This window comes from Macaca nemestrina, chromosome 10, assembly GCF_043159975.1.
Source record: "Macaca nemestrina isolate mMacNem1 chromosome 10, mMacNem.hap1, whole genome shotgun sequence".
Classification (NCBI taxonomy): Eukaryota; Metazoa; Chordata; class Mammalia; order Primates; family Cercopithecidae; genus Macaca; species Macaca nemestrina.
In genome coordinates, this window is record NC_092134.1 from 8881485 (window position 1) to 8900569 (window position 19085).

Genomic DNA, 19085 nt, shown 5'->3' on the forward strand with positions numbered 1-19085 from the left:
AGCTTGGGTGACATAGTGAGACCTCATTTCCACGAAAACGTTTTTTAAAAGGATACTTGGGTAAACAAAATGTGATCACTGTGATCTCTGCAGAGCGGACTATGATTCAGCTATGAAAAGGAATGAAGCACTAGTGTTACAGTCTCGCCAATGCACCCCAATCCACAGTCTGTCCTTGTTCGAGGTATCACCTGGAGTTCTTTGTCTCATGAAAATTAAGGAACGTGGACACCAAGGGTGAAGTTGGTGCCAAAGTCTAATAAGCAGCAGAAGAAAGCTCTCTGCTGCAGACAGCGGGCCTGAAAGAGGGTTGCCGTTTTTACAGTAGACTGCGAAGGCTTTTATATGAAACCGATGAGGGCTGGGTGTCTCCTTTGCATAAGGCATGAATTTCTGGTAGCTCCACTCTGTCCTCCTAATGCGCCTGCAGGGCCCTTAGCTTGAATTACTCCATATTGCTTTACTCCCCTTCCTGCACATGTGTCAGGGGATGGAATTTTCCACTGTGGGCATGTCTGGGCAAGTCACCTGTGTAATCTTATCTGTGTGGCTGTGGGCATGTCTTAGGCAAGCCCCCCTGTGCACGTTCCCTCATCTGCGCCTGTAGCTTGATTTTTCGGGCTGTTCTTTTGTTTGAAAGAATTCAACCGAGGACCCACCCGAACTGCCTGCCTGACTGGTTTCTTTCTCTCCTCTCTCACTGACACAGGCACAAAATGGATGATCCTCAAAAACGATGCAGAGTAAAAGCAGCCAGACATAAAAGGCCACGTAGTGCATGACTCCATTCATGTGAAATATCCAGAGTAGGTAAATCCATAGAGACAGAAAGCAAATCGGTGGTTGCCAGGGGCTGGGAAGAGGGGAGATGGAGAGTGACTGCTCAATGGATATGGGGTTTCCCTTTGGGGTGATGAAAATGTTCTGGAACTAGGTAGAGGTGGTGGTTACAACATTGAGACTGTCCTAAATGCCATTGAATTGTCCACTTTAAAACGGTTAGTTTTATGTGATGTGAATTTCAGCTCAATTTGAAAAAAAAAAAGAAGAAAAGAGAAAGTCACTCTCCAGCTTTATAATATGAAAGGAAAATCTCGGGCCCCCAAAATCACTAAGCTCAAGGGAAAACTCAAGCTGGAAACTGCTCAGGGCCTACCTGCCTCCCATTCTATCCAGAGTCACCCCTTGCTCACTGAGATAGATGCATATCTGGTTGCCTCCTTAGGAAAGGCTCATCAGAAACTCAAAAGAATGCAACCAATTGTCTCTCACCTACCTGTGACCTGGAAGCCCCCTCCCTTCTTCGAGTTGTCCCCACCTTTCTAGACAGAACCAATGTACTTCTTACATGTATTGATTGGCGTCTCATGTCTCCCTAAAATGTATAAAGCCAGGCTGTGCCCCAGCCGCCTTGGGCACGTGTCGCCAGCACTTCCTGAGGCTGTCACAGGTGCATCCTCAACCTTGGCAAAATAAACTTTCTAAGTTAACTGAGACCTGTCTCAGACTTTCTGGGTTTACAGTAATTATCACATTCTCTGAAAGCAACACAGCCAGTCCCCTCCCAACAGGTGGGGTGACAGGTGATACTCCAAGGAGCATGGATGCTGCTGTGAGGAAGCGCTCAGGCACTGGGCTGTCTCCACCAAGTCTCGTTGCCGTATGTAGAGTGACCTAATCTAACCATTTATCAACATTTTAAGAAACCAGGGTATTATTGTTTGAGGGCCGAAGTTCTGCAGATCCGGCTCAGGAAGCAGCAAAACACCACATCGAGGGACATGACCATCAGAAAGGCCAGCTAACTCTCCCTCCGCCCCAGGAAACAGCTATGAAATTAGCATGTGGCCCCAAATGCAATCATTAGGCTCGAAATAAGCTGCGGTCTCCAGCAGGAAGGAGAATAATTGAATTGGCAATGTGCTTTCTCTGACATCGGTTACCTTTTAGACAAAGCCTCACGTGTTCCTGATTTGAAATTTCATTTCGGGGATGGGGGGAGAGATCTGGTTTCTGTCTGCTTGGGACAGGGAGGGTGAGAGCAGGCAGAGAAGAAGGGGCCTGCGTGGAGAGCTCCTGGCCACAAATATCCAAAGGAAAGGAAAATTGCAGTGACCCCAACTTTTAACTTTCAAAAACTAAGCGACCCTTCTGCATGTCCCAAACGCTGGCATGTCAATGACAAAGCCACCCTGCAGTGTGGCTCCAGATTTCCCAAGGGGGAGTGGGGGTGGGGAGCGGCCTTCATCTAGTGGAAAGGGGAACCCCAGCTTCCCACGTGAAACAAAGAACTTTTGGAAAATATTTGGATTCTTGGCTTTTGCAGGAGCCACCATTGATAAAACACCTGGAGCACCCTGTGCATTGGCTGCCAGTTTGGTCACTGGGCTGGCATCTGCCCTCAGAGATGGTTCACAGATGATGTGACAAAAGAAAGAGCCCAGGCCTCCTGACTTCCAAAAAGTTCTTTTCCTTTTCTTTCTTTTTTTTTCCCCCCCCAGACAGAGTCTTGCTCTGTTGCCCAGGCTGGAGTGCAGTGGTGCGATCTCGGCTCACCTGCAACTGTCACCTCCTGGGTTCAAGCAATTCTCATGCCTTAGCCTCTGTCTCCCAAGTAGCTGGGATTACAGGTGTGTGCCATCATGCCAGACTAATTTTTGTATTTTTAGTAGAGATGGGGTTTCACCATGTTGGCCAGGATGATCTCCTGACCTCAGGTGATCCACCTGCCTTGGCCTCCCAAAGTGCTGGGATTACAGGTGTGAGCCACCGCACCCTACCCCAAAGAGTCCTTTTTCCATTTGCCCCATTAGACAGGGAGATGTCACTGAATGATCTTGAAGTGCCTGGCTCAAGCTGGGGTTTAATCTGGCCCTTCCCAAAGTCCTCCCCATGGTCCTCCATGGTCCCCCAGCATTCCCTGCATCCCACCATTTATAATGATTTTCTTTTCTCACCTGAAGTAAAGTCATAATTTTCACCCAATCCTTTTTTCCACCTATTTATTCACTTTCTGAAGGTTCCCCACTTGGTTCCATCAGCCTCTGTGGGTTCATCCTCCCCTCCTTGAAGCTACCTTCTACCTAGTGCCTCCCTGTACCAGGACCCCAAAACTTTAACTCACCCACAGTGACACAGAGGTGTCACTGTCATTCCAGTTCAACACACGTATTGAGTTATCCACACAGTGAACTGAGTTTTCACCTCATTTTCACATGTGTATGACAACTTTGGAAGACTTGAATGAACCATGTTTTATCAACAGTATGGAATATTATGCAGTTGCTAAAAAGAATGCACGAGGGCAGGGTGTTCACCTGAAGGGTTAGCTGATATATTAAGTTCAGAAACAACCAGCGTTTGGCCAAGGTTAGCATCATCAGTGACACATCAATAGCATGTCCTACTGATATGATGTGATGGAAATGGCACTTTACCCCTGGTGTCTTCCTCCCCAAAACATATACCCCTGGTCTAACCATGAGAAATACGTCAGAAAAACCAGAATTGACAGACGTTCTACAAAATAATTGGCCAGTATTCTTCAAAAGTATCAAGGTCATAAAAGATGTAGACTGGCCAGGCACGGTGGCTCATGCCTGTCATCCCAGCACTTTGGGAGGCCAAGGTGAGTGGATCACCTGAGGTCAGCAGTTCGAGACCAGCCTGGTCAACATGGTGAAACCCTGCCTCTACTAAAAATACAAAACTTAGCCAGGCATGATGGTAGGTGCCTGTAATCCCAGCTACTCAGGAGACTGAGGCAGAAGAATCACTTGAACCTGGGAGGCGGAGGTCGCAGTGAGCCGAGATTGCGCCATTGCACTCCAGACTGGGTAACAAGAGTGAAAATTCATCTTAAAAAAAAAAAAAAAGATATAGACTAAGGAACCATCTCAGATTGGAGGCGACTAAGAGACATGACAACTGAATGTCCTGTGGTGTCCTGGCTGGTTCCCTAAAACAGCAGGGAAATACTGGAGAAAACTGGTGATGGCTCAGTGAAGTGTGGAGCTTCTTTAATAGTAACGTGCTAGGGTTGATCTTCTGGTTTTGACAAATGTACAGTACAGGAAACAGGGTGAAGAGTAGATGAGAACTCTCTACTATTTTTGCAACTTTCTTGTAAAAATAAAACTATTCTACACGGTGTATTTTTAAAAAGAGCAGCAAGTTGTAATGTGAATAGTATACTCTTGTTTATTTTAAAAAACCAAAGCCTATAGTAGGGCAATATGTATAAACATGGCATAGCAGGGCACACACTAAATTGTTACTATTTGTTACCTGGGGGTGGGAGTTAGGGGGATTATTAATATGCTTTTTATTTCTATGTTATTGAACTGTTCCAATGAGCAACCTGTTTCTATGCTATCTAGCCTGTGGTAAAGAGTAAAATATATAATTTTTTAAAATCTAATGAATTTTGGGCAAAAATACTTGCTTCCCTATCTCCAAAAGCAGCAGCAAGAAAACTTGTATTGGAGCTCTAACAAAGAGAGCTAAATTACACCCTGCTATAACCCCCAAAAGAGTTTCTCTCTCCAGAAACATGGTGGTGTTTTCACTGGACCTATTAGACAGTTAAACTGGATAACAAGTATAAGACTAATTACTACCCTAAAGCACGGCAGCTTGTAAATGATAGCCTTCAATTTATTCCGCAAAAAGTTTTATACATTTGGGGGAAACTGTCTACTTCGTACTACACACCAAACCTGAAGGTGTTGAATGTTTTTGACTCATTGAATGGAACAGTTCTTGGGGAAGGAAGGTGGTGTAGGATGGAGGAGGGAAAGTAAAGAAGGAGAAACTATAAGAGGAGGTTGAGGGAGCTGACAATTAAGGAACTACATATGACTCCAAGAGGAGAGAATGAGCCAAATGGCAGAACACAGAGGAGGAAAAGGAGGTAAAGACTGCTTGGAGGAGAATCAACTGAAAAAGCATTATAGCCAATTGAGAGGTTCAATCAGTGGCCAGATATAAGATAAATATACAAATACCAGTAACTTTCCTTTACAGCAGCCTCAACCAATTACAAAATGCCAGGGGCAAAAAGATCCATCTTATTAACAACAAAAAAACAAAGAATAATGAGGTATAAAATTAACAAGAAATTCCCAAGACCTGTGTGATGATTACAAAACTTCACTGGATACCATGAGTGGATCTGAATAAACAGGAGGATTATCTAGTTCTTTAGGTAAGAAGGTTCAACCTTGTAAAGATGATGATTTCATGTTGACTTTAATCCAGATCATCAATGCAATACCAAGAAAACTCCTAGGAGGATTTATTTATTTATTTATTTATTTATTTATTTTGTGACACAGTTTCACTCTTGTCACCCAGGCTGGAGTGCAATGGTGCAATCTCAGCTCACTGCAACCCCTGCCTCCTGGGTTCAAGCAATTCTCCTGCCTCAGCCTCCTGAAGTAGCTGGGATTACAGGCACCTGCCACCACATCCAGCTAATTTTTTTGTATTTTTAGTTGAGACGGGGTTTCACCATGTTGGCCAGCTGGTCTTGAACTCCTGACCTCAGGTGATCCACCCACCTCAGCCTCCCAAGGTGCTGGGATTACAGGTGTGAGCCACCACGCCTGGCTGAGGATTTTAAATATAACTTGAGAAGCTGATTCCAAAATCCGTCTAAAATGAAAAGGTATACAATTGTGTAAAAAAACAACAGTAAGATGTTAAAATATACTACAAAGCTGTAACCATTAAAACAGTGTGATACTGGTACATGTAGGTGCTTTGGCAATTCCTTGCCATCTCCAGCATCTAATCCCCTCTTCCTGCTCCCAAAGAATACCCTGAATATCCCAGCCAATGGATGAATGTGTGGTTGACCCCATCCCCAATGCTAGTGGGGATTTGATTGGCTTAAGGCAGTCAGTATATTCCATTCTTCCAACCATAGTGCTTGGATCAAACCAAGTCAAAGGACAACAAGACCCAATTCTGGAATTTGTTTAGGTAGACTACCCCTTTTTCATGTTGGATATGATCATGGAAGCATCTAGCCTTGGAAGCTCCTGGCTTCAGACCAAGATGGCACCAACATGAGGGAGGTGGAGTCAATAACACAGAGAAAGAAAGCAGGTCCTTATTATATCACCTGAGCTGCTGGCTCTTGCCTGGTCTGAGGCCCTGAACGTCTCAGCTATGAGCTGCACATTCGTTTTATTGTTTTAATCAGTTTACATTGAGTTTTTAGCTGTTTACAACTAAAAGTATCCACCCTGTGTCAATACAGATTGAACACATAGATAAATGGAACAGCAAAGAGTGTCTAGAAAAAGCTGTGTGTGGGGAGGGATGCACATGTACACATGTGCACCATATGTGTGTATGTATGTAAATATAAATTTAGTATATGAGAAAGATGACATTTTTAAATCACAGGGGAAAAGATAGATTATTTAATAAATAGTATGAGGAAAATTAACTACCCATTTTGAAAATAAAATAAAATCAGATTATTGCCACATACTGTTCACAATTGGAAATTTCAAATGCATTAAAATACCAACCATTTTTTTAAAATATGCGAGTATTAAAAGAAAATAAATGAGATAGGTTTTGGGGGCATGGCTGTTGTTTTTTTTTTTTTTTTTTTTTTTTTTTTGAGACGGAGTCTCGCTCTGTCGCCCAGGCTGGAGTGCAGTGGCCGGATCTCAGCTCACTGCAAGCTCCGCCCCCCGGGTTTACGCCATTCTCCTGCCTCAGCCTCCCGAGTAGCTGGGACTACAGGCGCCCGCCACCTCGCCCGGCTAGTTTTTTGTATTTTTAGTAGAGACGGGGTTTCACCGTGTTAGCCAGGATGTTCTCGATCTCCTGACCTCGTGATCCGCCCGACTCGGCCTCCCAAAGTGCTGGGATTACAGGCTTGAGCCACCGCGCCCGGCCGGCTGTTGTTTTTTTAAAAAATAATAATCTTGAGGTAAATAAGATTTCTAAAGCAAAACAGGAAACCTAGAAACCATAAAGCGAAAAACATAGAAATTAAAATGTAAAATGCTTACATGATAAAAGAGGCTGGGCATGGTGCCTCAAAGTGTGTGGTAATCCCAGCAATTTGGGAGGCCAAGGTGGGAGGATCACTTGAGCCCAGGAGTTCAGGACCAGCCTGGGCAACATAGTGAGACACTGTCTCTATAAAAAATATAAAAATGTAGCCAGGCTTGGTGGTGCACGCCTGTAGTCCCAGCTACTCAGTTAGGCTGAGGCAGGAGGATCACTTGAGCCCAGGAGATCAAGGCTGCGGTGTGCTGTGATCACACTACTGCATTCCAGCCTGGTTGACCGAGTGAGACTCTGTCTCAAAAAAAAAAAAAAAAGCCGGGCGCAGTGGCTCAAGCCTGTAATCCCAGCACTTTGGGAGGCCGAGACGGGCGGATCATGAGGTCAGGAGATCAAGACCATCCTGGCTAATACGGTGAAACCCCGTCTCTACTAAAAAAATACAAAAAACTAGCCGGGCGAGGTGGCGGGCGCCTGTAGTCCCAGCTACTCGGGAGGCTGAGGCAGGAGAATGGCGTGAACCCGAGAGGAGGAGCTTGCAGTGAGCTGAGATCCGGCCACTGCACCCCAGCCTGGGCGACAGAGCGAGACTCCGTCTCAAAAAAAAAAAAAAGAGGACACAAGTTCACATTACAGGTAAAGTTAGTTACAACATACATAAAAACAAAAGATTCACATTAAGATTTTATAAAAGACTCCTACACAAGATTAAGGAACACACACCACAGAAAGTGAGCAACGAATATGAACGAATAATTCACAAAAGAAGTAAAGGTCGGTGCCTAACATTTGACCAGCTACTCCACCACGCTGGTGGTTAAGTCAAATGCAAACTACGGCCACAACAAGATTTGGTTTTTTCACCATTAGGTTTGCACAACTAGAAGTTTGACAATGTTCAGTGTGGGAAAGGTCCGGGAAACAGGCATTCCACACTCCTGTTTGAGGGCCGCAGTTAGGTTTTAAACACAGACACTTTCAGTTCTCACCCTGGCTACAAATTAGAACCACCTAGGGGGCTCTTGAAGAAATTCTGAGGACCAGCTCCACATCCCAGTGATTCAGACTTAATGGGTCCAGTGGGCCTAGCGCAGTGGCTCATTCCGGTAATCCCAGCGCTTTGGGAGGCCGAGGTGGGCGGATCACTTGAGGTCAGGAGTTCAAGACCAGGCTAACCAACATGGCAAAACCCCGTCTCTACTAAAAATACAAAAATTAGCTGGGCACGGTGGCGGGCACCTGTAGTCCCAGCTACTTGGGAGGCTGAGGCAGGAGAATCGCTTGAATCCAGGAGGCGGAGGTTGCAGTGAGCCAAGAGTGCACCATTGTACTCCAGCCTGGGCAATAGTGCGAGACTCTGTCCAAAAAAAAAAAAAGGGGGGGGCCTGGGATGTGGCCCTGACAAGGTGTTTGAAAGAGTCCTCAGGTGTTTCAGATGTACAGCCAGGTCCACAAACTGCTGCTGTAGAACCAGAAATCTTACGTCTAGAGGTCTCTCTCTGAAAAATATAAGCACAGGTGCGCAAAGAGGCACCACAAGGATGCTCATTCCAGCATCTGTGGCAATTGCAAAAACTCAAAAACAATATAAATGCCGTCCATTAGGGATTGGTGAAATAAACTATGGTACAAGCACACCATGTAGTCTAATTCCTGAATCAGTCAGAAAGAACGTGGGGGGTTGATCTGTATCTACTATACAAATTGAAATGAGAATACATCCAAAACATGTCATATCATTGAACAAAAATGCAAATTACAGAATGATATGTACATATGATCCCATTTATGTTAGACAATACCAAACACTTTTATGAGTACTTATAAGTGTATACAAATGTTAAGAAAAGACTAGAATATGACTGAGTGCAGTGGCTCATGCCTGTAATCCCAGCACTTTGGGGGGCCAAGTTGGGAGAATCACTTGAGGCCAGCAGTTGGAGACCACCCTGGGCAACGCAGTAGATCCCATTTCTACCAAAAGTAAAGCAAGTTATCTGGGCATGGCTGCACACACCTCTAGTCCTAATTACTTGGGAGGCTGAAGCAAGAGAATTGCTTGAGTCCAGGAGTTCAAGGCTGCAGTGAGCTATGATGGCACCACTGCACTCTAGCTGGGTGACAGAGTGAGACCCTGTCTTTGAGTAATTAGTAATAATAATAAAACACACATCAAGCTGGTAACAATACTATAGTTAACTTCTAGGGAAAGAAGAAAGATTGAAAGGTGAATGGAAGGCAAGACATGTTTACTTCTTAGTCTACAGTATTCCCTGAATTTTCATAAGAACATCATGCATTTATGATTTGGGAAATTATTTAAGCAGTTTCTTATTTTATTTTAATGTTTTGAGATGGAGTCTCACTCTGTCACCCAGGCTGGAGTGCAGTGGTGCGATCTCAGCTCACTACAACCTCCACCTCCCAGGTTCAAGGGATTCTCCTGCCTCAGCCTCCTTGGTAGCTGGGATTATAGGCACCCACCATCACACCTGGCGAATTTTTTGTATTTTTAGTAGAGATGGGGTTTCACCATGTTGGCCAGGCTGGTCTTGAATTCCTGGTCTCAGATGATCTGCCTGCCTCAGCCTCCTGCCTCAGCCTCCCAGAATGTCGGGATTACAGGTGTGAGCCACTGCACCAGGCCTCTTCTTATTTTATTTACATGCTACACAGAGATTGGACTGCCTTGGGCAAAGTTTTGTTGAGGAAAGGAAGACGAGATGGAAGACTTTCCTTCGCCCCTGGCAAGCCACCCATCTGCCCCGCTTTAGGCACAGCAAGCAAGGCCGTCTCTTATCACCACTGTGTCCCAGAGATGAAGCTCGAGGCCTGACACACAGTACGTGCTCAATAAAACTAGCTGAGTTAATGCGTAAGTGAGTTAATGAATGGAGACAATAATGTGTGCAGGATGGATTAGAATTTGAGCCAGATTTTCCTAATTTGTTCTGGGCTGTGTCGGCAACACAACGCAATGAAACAATGTTCTGGGTCTACTCTGTTATGTGGGGTCTACCCACAACTCATGGCTCAGTGAGCGAACCGCGTCCTACAGTTGGAAATTCCTCTTCCCCACCCAGTGCCTTGAGAAGCAGGGCTCAGAGCACCAGATGACTCTCAGGTCAGAGGCACAGGCGAATCCCAGGCCTTGTAGATGACCTTGCCCAAAGACAGTTTTTATGGCAAAAGCCATCAATGTTGTCATTACGAACGACACGCCTTGTGCTGAGCAGGTTTAGTTCTAGGGAAAATGCAGCACTTGGGATTACAATTGGACTTGTGCTTTTAGGAAAAAAAGCAAACCAGAGCCTTTCAGAGAGCCAGGAAACACCCTTCCATCCGGAGTCACTCCCGAACCACGTGCATCAGAATCACTTTGAGGTCTTCAAAAATGCAGCTCTGGGCCAGCAGAATGAGAATGGAGGAGCCACATGTCTAGCGGACTTCCCCAGGCAGGTCTCAGGCACTGAGCAGTTTGACAGCTACCAGATCAGTTTCAAACTGGCCGAGACCAATTCGCGGTTATTAAATCAATTTAGCTTTTTTATTTTTCTTTTCTTTTTTGTTTTTGTTTGTTTGTTTTGTTTTGTTTTTCTTTTTGTTTTTGTTTTTTTAAAGACGGAGTCTTGCTCTTGTCGCCCAGGCTGGCGTGCAATGGTGTGATTTCAGCTCACAGCAACTTCCGCCTCCTGGGTTCAAGCGATTCTCCCGCCTCAGCCTCCTGAGTAGCTGAGACTACAGGTGCCCACCACCATGCCCAGCTAATGTTTGTACTTTTAGTAGAGACAGGGTTTCACCTTGTTGGCCGGGCTGATCTCAAACTCCTGACCTCAGGTGATCTGCCAGCCTCGACCTCCCAAAGTGCTGGGATTACAGGCATGAGCCACCATGGCTGACCAGCTTTTTTCTTCTTTTAATGACAGAATGAGTTGGCATAGGATGGAACAGAACAAAACAGAAGCAGACAAAACACCTGAGAATGTGTCACAGAGGTAAAGATTAACCACCCAATGGGCTCACCTTGCCCGGTGCCTAGACAGGCAAATTGCAATGGATAAAGAGTAATTCACGCAGAGCTGGCTGCGCGGGAGACCGGAGTTTTATTATTACTGAAATCAGACTCTCCCAGCATTCGGAGATCAGAGGTTTTACAGACAGGCCGGGCGTGGTGGCTCACGCCTATAATCCCAGCATATTGGGAGGCCGAGGCAGGCGGATCACGAGGTCAGGAGATCAAGACCATCCTGGCTAACACGGTGAAACCCCGTCTCTACTAAAAATACAAAAAACTAGCTGGGCATGGTGGTGCCTGTAGTCCCAGCTACTCGGGAGGCTGAGGCAGGAGAATGGCGTGAACCTGGGAGGCAGAGCTTGCAGTGAGCCGAGATTGCACCACTGCACTCCAGCCTGGGATAGAGAGAGTGAGACTCCGTCTCAAAAATAAATAAATAAATAAAATAAAAATGAAATAAAATAAAGATAATTTGGCGGGTAGAGGCTTGGGAAATGGGGAGTGCTGATTGGCCAGACTGGAGATGGAATCAGGGGTTTGAAGTGAGTTTTTCTTGCTGTCTTCTATTCCCGGGTGGGATGGCAGAACTGGTTGAGCCAGATGACCGGTTGGGGTGGCATTAGCTGGCACATCAGAACGCAGGGGCTGCAGAATACCTCAGCACTGGTCTCAGGTTTTACAACAGTGGTGTGATTCCTAGGTGCAATCTGGGGAGGCTGAGACTCCTGGAGCCAGAGGCTGCATGACCCCTAAATTGTAATTTCTAATCTCGTAGCTAATTTGTTAGTCTTGCAAAGGCAGTCTGGTCCCTAGGCAAGAAGGGGGTCTTTTCCGGAAAGGGCTATTATCAATTTTGTGTCAGAGTCAAACCATGAACTGAATTGTGTCCCAAAGTTCGTTCGGCCCATGCGCAGGAATGAACAAGGACAGCTTAAAGGTTGGAAGCAAGATGGAGTCAGTCAGGTCTGATTTCTCTCACTGTCGTCATTTCCTGAGTTATAATTTTGCAAAGGTGGTTTCAAAGGTAGGTATTGTTTGGTGAAACTTTGGTTTCAGCCTTACATATGCAAAGCTGAGATTCAGCTGGTGCTCAGCCTTACAGTCCTACTGGTTATCAAAACGCATTTCTACAGGTTGTTAGACAGCTGCTGCCCACCTGCTGCCCCCCTACTGCCTTGGGGCACCCCTCCCCAAACTCTCATGTTGATTCTGGCGCAGCAGGGGACTTCCAGGACGCAACTCAGCTTTGAGACCAGATCTGATGGCTCAGCCTCCTGGCCTTCCCAGATGTTAAATATTTTGGCTCGCACCCCCGTGCACGTCGGTGTGTGTAATGGATTGGAATGTTAAAATGGATTGAGATTATGTATAAGGTTTGAAAATGTTGTCAAGGGGCAAGGTCTCTCAGGGGGCGGTGTGGGTTAGGGGTGGGTGCGCTGGCTGTGGGAGAGGGAGTTGACCCCCTGGGCTGGCTCTCACAGGGCAAAGTAAACACACAGAGGCCTCTGCTTCCTTCCCACGGATTCAATCTGAAAACAAACAGTGCGAGGTGAGTAAATATACACGCTGAGCCCCACACCGGAAGGTGAGGGGGCGAGGACAGCAGATCAGAGGAGATGATCATGACCTTGCAGCTGAGGTCCAACTTCTGGCTAACATCCAGAGATGATCCAGAGACGTCTGGGCTTGGGAGGAATCCTGCTTAACAGCAGAAGGAAGAGACAAGCTGCTGCCTTTATCCACTAAATCAGCATGATCAACATCCAGTAATGACGAAAATGTAAATCGACCAGCTCTTTAAGCACTAAATAAGAAGCAAATTCTGGCCAGGTGCGGTGGCTCACATCTGTAATTCCAGCACTTTGGGAGGCCGAGGTGGGAAGACTGCTCAAGCCCAGGGCTTTAAGATCAGCCTGGGCAACACAGTGAGACCTCATCATATATATATATATATGAGGCAGGGGAGGCATGATGGCTCACATCTGTAATTCCAGCACTTTGGGAGGCCCAGGTGGGAGGACTGCTCAAGCCCAGGGCTTCAAGATTAGCCTGGGCAACATAGAGACCTCATCTCTACAAAAAAAAAAAAAAATATATATATATATATAAATGAGGCAGGGGAGGCACAGTGGCTGATACCTGTAATCCCAGCACTTTGGGAGGCCAAGGTGTGATGATCACCTCAGGTCAGGAGTTCAAGACCAGCCTGGTCAACTTGGTGAAACCCTGTCTCTACTAAAACTACAAATATTACCTAGGCATGATGGCGCACACCTGTAGTCCCAGCTACTCAGAGGCTGAGGCACAATCATCACTTGAACCTGGGAGATGGAGGGTGCAGTGAGCTGAGATCACACCACTGAACTCCAGCCTGGGTGACAAAGTGAGACTCTGTCTCAAAAAAAAAAAGAGGCAGGAGGATCACTTGAGCCCAAGAGGTCAAGGCTATAGTGAGCCAAGATCACGCCACTGCACTACTTCTGCCTGGGTGACAGCAAAAGACCCTGCCTCAAAAAAAAAGAAGCAAATTCTGTTGTTTGAAATAAGATTAAACAACAACCAGTAATTTCATGAATTCCAAGTGGCGAGTATCATTCAACCCTTAGACCTAGAAAAAATCCATTTGCTACAATGCTGCCAGCCTTGTGTCTTGCCATAATTTTTCAGGAATAATTTTTAGTGTAAGTATATTCCATGCAATATATGGGACATACTTATACTAAAAAATTATTTGTTCCCTGAAATGTTTAAATGGGATATACTTATGTTACACAATTATTTGTTGTTCCTCTGAAATTCAAATTTACCTGGGCATCCTGTATTTCAATTTACTAAATCCACACAGTCCTAGGAAGCAGAATCTGCAGGAAAAACAGGAGAGAGGAGCTTATTTTCTATGTTGGATTTTTTTACATTGTTCAAATTATCAAACATTAAAAATTTTAGTGGGTTTTAAAAAATAGAAACAGGGCCAGGCATGGTGGCTCATACCTGTAATCCCAGCACTTAGGGAGGCTGAGGCGGCCAGATTGCTTAAGTCCAGGTGTTTTGAGATCAGGCTGGGCAACATGGTGAAATCCTGTCTCTACAAAAAAAAAAAAAAAAAAAAATTAAAACAATTAGCCAGATATGGCAGCACGCACTTATAGCCCCAACTACTCTGGAGGCTGAGGTGGGAGAATCACTCGAGCTTGGGAGGCAGAGGTTGCAGTGAGCCACAATCACACCACTGCACTCTAGCCTGGGCCACAGAGCAAGACCCTGTCTCAACAACAACAAAATGTAAACAGGGATTATGGGAGGTATGGACCATTTTTGTTTATTTTGTTTTCTTCTTTGTTCTTTGTAATTTATAAAAATCTCTTGGCCGGGAGCGGTGGCTCACGCCTGTAATCCCAGCACATTGGGAGGCTGAGGTGGGCGGATCACCTGAGGTCGGGAGTTACAGACCAGCCTGACCAACATGGAGAAACCCCGTCTCTACTAAAAGTACAAAATTAGCAGGGGCATGGTGGCGCATGCCTGTAATCCCAGCTACTGGGGAGACTGAGGCTGGACAATCGCTTGAACCAGGGAGGCGGAGGTTGCGGTGAGCCGAGATTGCGCCATTGCACTCCAGCCTGGGCGACAAGAGCGAAACTCTGTCTCAAACAAACAAACAAACAAACAAAAAGCTCTTAAATGTTATGTGCATATTTTTAAAGTTTTAACAGTTCAGCCCAATGTCAGTAGAAAAGAAAGGCAATAAAGAAGCACTTTCCAGGCTGATGGGCAGAGAGAAGAAAGGGTTAAAGTCTTATATGAAAAATGACCTGAAAATGAAGGCCCTTTGAATAGTCAATGAATTGAAAGAAAATCCCAGAGATGGAAGCCAAGCCAAACACGGCAAGAGAGAAGTGGAAACAGAGGGGAGTACTTGTCAGGTGGCCCACGCGCTGACTCCACGTTTCATTTTAACCAGCCCCAAATGCTCCCAGGTTGTTGGGGTTTTGTTAAAATTACTCTTGTGCCACAAATGAAATTCCTCTCTTTTTCAAAGTAGAAATCATAAGATGTGCTCGCATTCCTATCATTCTGGTTTCAAACTATTATTGCACAATTAATCTTAATTATTAATATTATCTTAATATTCATCTTAATATTACTTATTAATCTTAACTATTAATCTTAATAATTAATCTTCAGAATAGCGACAATAATGAATCATTGACACTTTTAGTGACTGTGTAATCCGTACATTTACGAATTTAAAAAAATTTATTTTTGAGACAGGGTCTCACTCCAAGTTACCCAGGCTGGAGTGCAGTGGCACAGTCACAGCTCACTGCAGCCTCAACTTCCTGGGCTCAGGTGATCCTCCCACCTCAGCCTCCTGAGTAGCTGGGACTACAGGCGCACACCATCACGCCCGACTAATTTTTTGTATTTTTAGCAGAGATGGGGTCTCACTATGTTGCCCAGACTGGTCTGGAACTCCTGGGCTCAAGTGATCCTCCTGCCTCAGCCTCTCCAAAGTGCTAGGATTACAAGCGTGAGCCACCACACTCAGCATGGTTCACACTTCTACTGCGTTCCCTGTAGCTCGGAACATGGCACAGATGCTGGAGACCTCCTGGGGCCAGTGCTGAGACGCAGCAATGAAGAGGTGGAGAGCCTGCTTCAAACCACAGACAGGGCTGGGCATGCCCAGCTTGCCTCTCTTCAGTACCAGATCGGTCTCTGGCTCCATCAGCAAACTACAGGCATCTGAAAAAGGGAAGAAAGTTGCCTCCGGGTTGACATACCCAAGGTAGATAAGAAGTACTACACAGGCTAAAACGCCCAGATCCTGAAGCCAGGCTTCCTGGTCCACATCCTGCAACCATGACTGGCCCCGTGACCTCGGGGTGGTGAAATTAATAGCACCTGTCTCATAGGGCAATGGATTAATCCACGGGGAGCTATTAGGACAAGGGTGTGTTCTGGGTGCCGGATAAACGTTAGCTGTTCCTATTGAAGCCAAACAGGCCATCTTCTTTGGCAATCCTCAACAGAAAAAGTCAGAGGAAAATTGGATTATTTTCCACACTGGGCTCGGCAGAGCAGCACTTCTCGTCCCGCCAACACTGCAGCACAAGGAGGCTGCTTGAGGAATACGTGCCATTTCCTTTGATTTAATCATGCATGGCCCTCGGTCACCTTCCACTTCTTATTCATTTGGTAACTAGGAGGCTTCCATCCACCTTTGGGAGACAAGTGAAGGGGTAGGAAAGAGACAGCTGCGACCAGTTTCTGCCGTGCAGCTACTGGGGAAGCAGAAAGGCCAAGCTGACTGTCGTTTGGTTTCCTCTTATGACTTACACCAGGTGCTAAATGAAAACATCGGACAAACATGGCCAGAACCACGTGTTCTTAAGAAGGGGTTAAGGAAGGGTGGCGTGGCTAAGATGTAGAGTAGTTTTACCCAACATATGGCAGATTTCAAAGGTCCCAGATGTAGTCAGAGAAGTGAACACCGGACATCCGTGTAATGGGTGATTCCAAGATGAGGCTCTCAAGCCTAAGGCACCAGGTTCTAATCTTGATTCTCCCACTTTCCAGTTATGTGATGTTGGCACCCATATTTATCCTCTACAACAGCCCTGTCCCAGAGAACTCTGCAGGGAAGGAAACGACCAGTGCCTGTGCTGTCCAGTATGGTAGCCACCAGCCACATGTGTATGGCTTAAGATGTTGTCTAATGCCACAGTTTGATGAACTTGTCTTCATTAATCAATGTATTTACACGTTAATGGTCACATATGGCTCAGGGTTACCATATTGACCAACACTGCTCTATAAGCTTCTGTTTTTCCTCATCGGTAAAATGAGGAGAGTCACGGTATCTACTTCATGGAGTTAGATGAGAAGAGTAGGTACCGGGCCAAGCTACTGGTGGGTACTTAATACATGCCATCATCAAGGGTAATGGTATTCGATACACGATAGTTTCTCTCCTCCCTGCCCACATCTTCCTGCTTCTCCTGCGTCCAGCTCACTCCATATCTTTGGGATTCACCCTGTGGTAGGCAGAATACTGCTCCTACCCCAAAGATATCCATGTCCTAATTCTGGGAAGCTGCAAACAGGTTACATGGCAAGGGGCAATTAAGGTTACATATGAAATTAAGGTTGTCAATCGGTGGACTTTAAAGTAAGGAGATTGGCCAGGTGCGGTGGCTCACACCTGTAATCCCAGCACTTTGGGAGGCCAAGGCAGGTGGACCACTTGAACCCAGGAGTTTGAGACCAGCCTGGGCAACATGCAGAGACCTCATCTCAACTAAAAATACAAAAATTAGCCAGGCATGGGGGCACATGCCTGTAGTTCCAGCTATTTGGGAGGCTGAGGTGATAGGATCACCTAAGCCTGGGAAGTCGAGGCTGCAGTGAGCCCCGATCATGCCGCTGCACTCCAGCCTGGGTGACAGAGGAAGAACCTGTCTCAAATAATAATAATAATAATATTCTGGAGTATGCAGGTGAACCCAATGTAGTCACAAGAGTCCCTAAAAGATGGATGAGGGAGGCAGAAGAGAAGCTCAAAGTGATGCGGCATCAGAAAGACTCAAATGGGGGAGGGGGCCACGAGTTGAGAAATGCCCGTGGCTTCGACAAGGGGGAAGAGGCAAGAAATAGGTCCTCCTCGGGGCTTCCAAGGGGAACACAGCCCTGCTGACTCCTTGACTTTAGCCCATGAGGCCCATTTCAGAGCTCAGACCTCAGACCTCCAGCACTCTGAGATAATAAATGAGTGTTGTCCGAAGCCACTAAGCTTGTGGTGATTTATTACAGCAGAAGCAGGAAACCAGCACAAGCCCTGACTTGCTGATACTGAGAAACCCTTGCCCGTCGGGCCCCGGTGAACTCCAGCCGTGCATGCTTTGTATTTGACTGGTCAATGCCATGGTTAATAGCAAACCTATAAATCAAAAAGCCTGAAAGACTTATTCAAAATATCTTTTCTGCAAAGGAAAAAAAGAAAGGATCTGTGTTCCATTCTATTTTCAAAGTCCTATTTATATGTTTCAATTCAGTTCTTCTCTAAATGGTGCAGAGCAAATGATAGTCCTCAGTGAGCACCCTCGAGAGGACTCTGGGGTTACAATGAAAATAAACTGACAGTGGGCGTATATTTTTCCTTGCAGTGGTGTGTCTCTTTCATTGCCAAACTGCTCTCCCTTTCTGAGCCACCCCTCTAAGGAAATAAGGCCACTTTGCGGTATCTTGGCTGCCCAAAAGTGAGATCCTCAGGATGACAAGCGAGGTGGTGGTGTTTGTGGCCAGCCCTAGGGAACCTGGCCGGACTCTGGGGAAGAGGAGGTCAAACCCACACAGACGTTCCAGTTTCATGCCTCTCCCCACTCACACACATCCCATAGCACAGAGGCCTCTCTTGGTCACCCACACTCTTGTCTCTCTCCCCAGAAGCGCACCCTGGCTTACAAAAAAACAGGGAAGCAACTTTTATGCCAGAGTCTGGTTGGTCTGATCAAAGATGTTGATGCAAACTTTTCCAGCAAAGAGAAATAATACTGCAGGCTTCTCTGAGTCAGCCTAATTTCTAATGTTAGGCTAGAAAGGAGAAATAGGTCCACAATCCCTTATCCATATCCACAAATCCAGAATCAAGAAAGGTCTCAGGCCGGGTGCGGTGGCTCACGTCTGTAATCCCAGCACTTTGGGAGGCCGAGGCTGGTGGATCGCCTGAGGTCAGGAGTTCGAGACCAGCCTGACCAACATGATGAAACCCTGTCTCTACTAAAAATACAAAAAATTAGCCAGGTGTGGTGGTGCGTGCCTGTAATCCCAGCTACTCGGGAGGCTGAGACAGGAGAATCGCTTGAACCTGGGAGGTGGAGGTTGCAGTGAGCCGAGATGACACCACCGCACTCCAGCCTGGGCGACAGAGTGAAATTCCATCTCCAAAAAAAAAAAAAAAAAACAAGAAAGAAAAGAAAAAACAGAAAGGTCTTAAAACCACAAGTTTTCTTATAAATCATTTGGCACCAAAACCTGA

General features: G+C 46.0%; 1 protein-coding gene across 2 annotated transcripts in view; it reads right to left on the reverse strand.

The window, feature by feature from the left end:
• LOC105493811 (refilin A) overlaps positions 1–19085 on the reverse strand; it is a 347171-nt gene that overhangs the window by 175046 nt on the left and 153040 nt on the right. For both annotated transcript variants that reach the window (XM_071070849.1, XM_024796620.2), the window contains exons 4-5: positions 14039–14132; positions 13855–13908 (exon numbers count right to left, since the gene is read on the reverse strand). The gene's annotated coding sequence lies outside the window, so the exon portion shown is untranslated. The remainder of the gene's footprint in view (positions 1–13854; positions 13909–14038; positions 14133–19085) is intronic.